This window comes from Anoplophora glabripennis, unplaced genomic scaffold (assembly GCF_000390285.2).
Source record: "Anoplophora glabripennis isolate ALB-LARVAE unplaced genomic scaffold, Agla_2.0 scaffold330, whole genome shotgun sequence".
NCBI classification, from domain to species: domain Eukaryota; kingdom Metazoa; phylum Arthropoda; class Insecta; order Coleoptera; family Cerambycidae; genus Anoplophora; species Anoplophora glabripennis.
The window spans coordinates 305,450-311,179 of NW_019416430.1; positions in this window are offsets into that span (position 1 = coordinate 305,450).

The following is a 5,730-nucleotide window of genomic DNA, read 5'->3' on the forward strand; positions in this document are numbered from 1 at the left end:
TTATAGGTGCCTCTCGCAACGTATTTCGAAATTTTTGTGGACGGGAACGTTTAGATGGGGTAGAATTTATTTTTTCGACATAAATTTGAAAATTCTGCTCTAAATGTTTAAATAATAATATTTATAACCTCTTAGACGGGCAACCAAAGAAAAACGAGGGTGGTTCTGAGTTGCTTATAGGTCCCTCTCGCCGACGTATTTCGAAATTTTTGTGAACGGGTACGTTTAGATGGGGCAGAAATTTTTTCCAGCATAAATTTTATAATTCTGCTCTAAATGTTCAAATAATAATATTTAAAACCCTCTAGATGGAAAACCAAAGAAAAACTAGAGTGGTTCTTAACTGCTTATAGGTCCCTGTCGCCGTCGTATTTCGAATTTTTTGTGAACACGAACATTTAGATGGGGCAGAATTTATTTCCGGCATAAAGTTGAGAATTGTGCTCTAAATGTTCAAATAATAATATTTTACAACCCCCTAGACGTGCATCCAAAGAAAAACGAAGGTGGTTTTGAGTTGCATACCGTGGCTGGGGAAACCGTGGATAACATCACACAAACTTTTCATTTTTCGGTAATGAAATAAATATTTTATTCGGAGTCGATCCTGAGGTACTTTTGCAGCCTGGAACTATACAATATTTGTACAATCCTCGGTTTCGACCCATTTAGACATAAAAACAATAATTAACGAAACTGCGAATCGATCCACATATCGTATGTATTAACACAGAATGGGAAGAGAGCGAGCGTGTCGCCCGTACCGGTATTATGACGTCAGCAATGGTTGCTCAACGTTTTTCCGCGCTCTGTTTTCATTAATTTATTTCACACATTTCTCGTTGAAACAAAAAATTGATTTTTGGCATACTAACTAATTAAAGGGTAAACTTTTGAAATATGCAATAAAAAAATTTTACTGAATGGGCCTATTATAAGAAATGTTACAATTACTGGGTACTGAAATAATTACAGGTAATGGCAGAGAACGGAAAAATCGTAAACAAATTGTAGTTACTTTTACTATCTACCAAATGAAATAAAAATGATTTATATGCAATACTTCTTGCAGAAATCAATTTTAATATAATAACTATTAAGACTTCAGGTATTTGTCTTAAGCATATCAAAATTGTATTTTTGTATGTATGTATGTTTGTTACGAATAAACTCAAAAACTACTGGACGGATTTCGATAATTCTTTCACCATTAGAATGCTACATTATGCCTGAGTAACATAGGCTATATTTTTTATATTCCAAAATGTTTAAAATAAATGTCCACCCGTGCGAAGCCGGGACGGGCCGCTAGTAAGTGATAAAGTGCAGGAAAGTGATGACAATGATTCTTTTCGAAGTTCCACAAATTATATATTATTTATTGTTAGCCCGTAAATTATCTTTTCGTACCAAGAAGCTCAACGTCACTTATTGGCGATATGCGGTCGGGTATTGTCACGTTGCAATAGAACGTCGTATCGCCAATCAGGTGTTTTTTCTTGCATAGCCGCGTAGGGTCGCTGTAGTTGTAGAACATAGAGTTCTGGGTTGACGGATTGATTGGTTCGTAATAAAGAATCCCTTTCTAATCCCGCCAGACGCATAACAATGTCTTTCAAGGGTAAAAAGTTCTGATCTTGTTAGCGGAGTTGCTTGTTTTTTGGAACTAACCATTCTTTCCTCTGTTTCAAGTTCACGTTCAGACACCATTATTCATCATCAGTGACAATACGATGAATCAAACGTTGCTTATGGCCAGGTATTGATTGATGACGACAGAGCAAACCAGTAGCAGTTGCAGAGCCTTGATTCTCATTGTTTTCGTTCAAAACATGTGGGACCTAAGCGTCGAGTCTTTGAAATTTTCCAATCGAATACAGATGGTTTACTTCTGTTTTGTGATCTTATCTCTTGAGCCAATTCCCTTGTTGATTGTCTTGGATTTTCGTGAAGGAGTCGATTCAATTGTTCTTCATAAAATTCAACAGGGCGCCCGGAACGATTCATGTCGTTAAGTTTGAAATCAACTTCTTTAAAATGACAAAATCGCCAAAGGGACTTTCGTCCATTCATCGCATCATCACCATATAAGACACAAATTTCCCGAGAAGCTTGAGCAGCCTTAGCGTTTTCCTCGTCTCGATTAAAAACAAAAAGAAGCAAGTGCGGAAAATGATCATTTTTATTTAATTGGCACTCCATTTCATATGATTGAAAGTTCAAAATAATTAAATCTAATGAATTAAAAACGCAATCTGATCTGAGTCCTGTTTCAAATAACATGTAGTAATTTAACAATGTGCTTAAGTTACATTTTTAAAATTTGAAAAAAAAGTACATTACTTAATCTAGAACCTATTATTAATAGCTCTCACAAGTTTATTGAAATATTATTCTTTTTTAATAGATTGTTGTTTTTAAAAAGGTAGGAACCCTTTCCTCCAAATTGTTTCTGTTCAAATTAATTTGTTCAATTTAATTGTGTCAAATTTAATTTATTCCTGTTTGAAACAAATCGATCAAGAAAAAAAAATTTGTATTTGGAAAAAACTATCTCTCTAGCGGCTAAGCAAAGAAATTTTGGGTAGAGGCAAGTTTAGTTAAATAATAATACAATAATTCAAATTTTGTTTACACTGACAACAAACAAACAACATTCTGGTTAAATCACACATCTCTGAAATGTTGTTTTCACATGACAAAAAATCGAATATTAGAAAAACAGAAGTAATAATATGTAGCATAAATATTATTCTTTAAAAAAGTCGTCCAATAATGTAAAAATTAAAAGTTTGCCAAATTAATTAAATAAAAATTACAAAGTTCAATTTTCGTTAGATATCTCAAAATCTATAAATTTTAATATATGTTTGAAGTTGTCATAAAGTAAACTTTCCCAATTTAAGCATGCTCAGTGGCGGTTTTACCATAAGAGCTGCGGAGCTGCAGAACACATAAAATTTTATGTATTTAATCATATTAATATCAACAAAATATTTAAAGAATCCAAATGTACTCGCGCTAAAATAAATCTAGGAGCTTATATTATTATTTATTGCGACGCGAGCTACGCTCCTTAATATATGCAACCTCATATACACAATGTGTGGACAGCGAACAATTATATGCGTCCTTTGTTTTTATTGGCTGATCAGGCACGTGACCCAGTACACGGAGATAGGGGCTTTTGCGGCTGCAATAGTCACAGCGCTGCAGTCTGCACTCTGTAGTAAATGCAGTAATATTTCGTACGTGGTATGTGGTGGTTTATTTCTGCGAGCGGCACGTGTGAATATTTTCGTTTAGGCGTCTACGGATATTATAGTTATTAAAATGAATAGCGTTTCGTTTAAAAAAAAACTTTATTTGGTTCTCTGCCTTATGAGGATAAACTAAAAATAAAAGAAGTAAAAGTTATAAAAAAACAATAATGTATACACAAAAGCAGAGTGGGTGTGCGGGTGTGATTTAAAATATTCACTGTTTTGTTTTCCGTGCTTACTTTTCGGTGGGGATAAAGCATGGACAATATACAGTGTGAAAGATTTAAGTCATTAAGTCTTTAGGTAAAATAAACATAAGAAGTCAGTTAGATTCTGCATATTGGGATAATATACGGAAACATATGAACAGGTAATGAAAAATCGTCATGTATTATTTAAAATCATAGATTGCATAAAATTTTGCGGAGCTTTCGAATTAGCACTTCTCGGACACGACGAGACAGAAAATTCGGACAACCCTGATGTGTTTCGTGGACTCATAAATTTTAGTGTAGATCTTGACGACATTTTAAAAGAACATCTAGCCACATTGGTATGACCGGGATTTTCTGTGATTGTACCGGGAATTAGCTGTATGGTCCCGGATTTCGGATTTGCACGTATAACTCCCGGAATATAATATAATGTACATATATATAAAAAAAGATAAAGAAAAAATCATAACACGCCGAGGAAAATTAAAATTCGTTGAATCGTTGGTAAATTTCACAAACGATTTTTTTTTATAAACAATATTCAATAATTTAATAAAATATATTTAGTTTATTCCAATTTATTATACCATCAGTAGGTAATTCGTAAATGGATATTTCAAAAAGGTATCAATTTCAAAAATCATTCTTGTGAAAATCTGTATTTTTTTTATAAATTCATTGTTCCTTGAAATTCAGAAGTGCTAGGAAAACGCGTGACCTTGAAAATTTTAAAATTTTTCGCCTGCGGCGCCATTTAGAGACTCCGGGCACTTAATATCCCGGTATTCAATTCAACAAATGTAATAACCCTAAGCAGAACACATTCAATCAATGTTCACGCGCCGCCACTGAGCATGCTTCTACCAAAATCTTATAGCTAATTAATATACGGAATCTGGTACTTTAGATAGTTCTTTATTAAACAACTTCTAAATTTCTTTCATTACGAACGTAACTGTTTATACAGTTTGTTTATCTACCTTCATAGGCGCACAGGTTGATTGTCAACGACAGGGATACAATTTATAAATAAAAGTAATTTAAACTCACATCTATCTCCTTCCAACACAATGTTTGCTAATACTCTCAGTTTCTTTTCGTGGCGTAAGTTTCTTTTCAACCGATATCTCTGTAACTAATGCAGTTAGAAACTTGAGATTTTCTACTCTTTTGTGACAAATCTCACAGCCAGCTTGAAAATCCGATATCCTCTTTTTATTCGTCAGATGAAATCGAAAATCGATTTTTCTCATATCTCTTAAAGCGAATCCCTCGCGATCTATTCATTCGAGGACATTTGGTGACCACTATTTGATATAGTAATATCCTTTTAAAAATATTGTATAATGTCATAAATCGTGTTTAGTTTGAGCCACTGTTCCATATAATAATAAATCTATTATCAATAAAGGTATTGATATAGACAGAAAACTTAGAAGAGAAAAATAAATATTGCAATTATAATTATAAGATAAAAATATAAAATAACTTTAATTTAAAATCAACTGATTCAAACCACTGAAAAAATAACCTACATTACTCGATTTTATATTTAATATACAAGGTGGTTCGACTTTTTTAATCATACTTTAGGAACAGGTACATACATTAATAAGAAATAACTAGAAAGGTAGGCAAGTCCAGTACGCGGGCTTGATGTGGCCCAATCGTCCGGGAAAACGCTTCAAAAGACAAAATTTATTTTGACGTTTGTCTGCATCTCTCTCTTAAATATTGAATGTATTTCGGATATCTCTCTGGCACCGAAAAAATTTTCGGCGAGGACTCATTTTAAAGAGGAAATTTCTCTTAGAAGATGCTAAGGATGGAGGAAGTTCTCCGACATTTTTAACTTGAGAAGCTCTTACTGGCAAGAACCCTCGCTACACATATAATCCACTTTTTACCACGAGGTCTCTGTTAAATTAGTGCCGCAAACACCATGCAAAAGGTATGAATTTGTATAAAATGTGTTATCAAAATTTAAGAATATTGCACTGAGTAATCTATAAGTTTTAAATATTTTAAATTAGTCTGTAAAACCACGTGTCATTTATGTTTTTTAATTATTAGGAGTGTTCTTTTAAATATTTTAGCTTTGCCAGTATGGAAAGTTTAAAAACTTGTGTATGTCGAATGCAGTATAATAAACTGCCTTTTATTAAAACTATTTTCAATTCCCTAAAACTTCATATTATACATAATAGACCTATCTAATCATTGTTATGTATATTAATGCGAAGCCTGCTTCA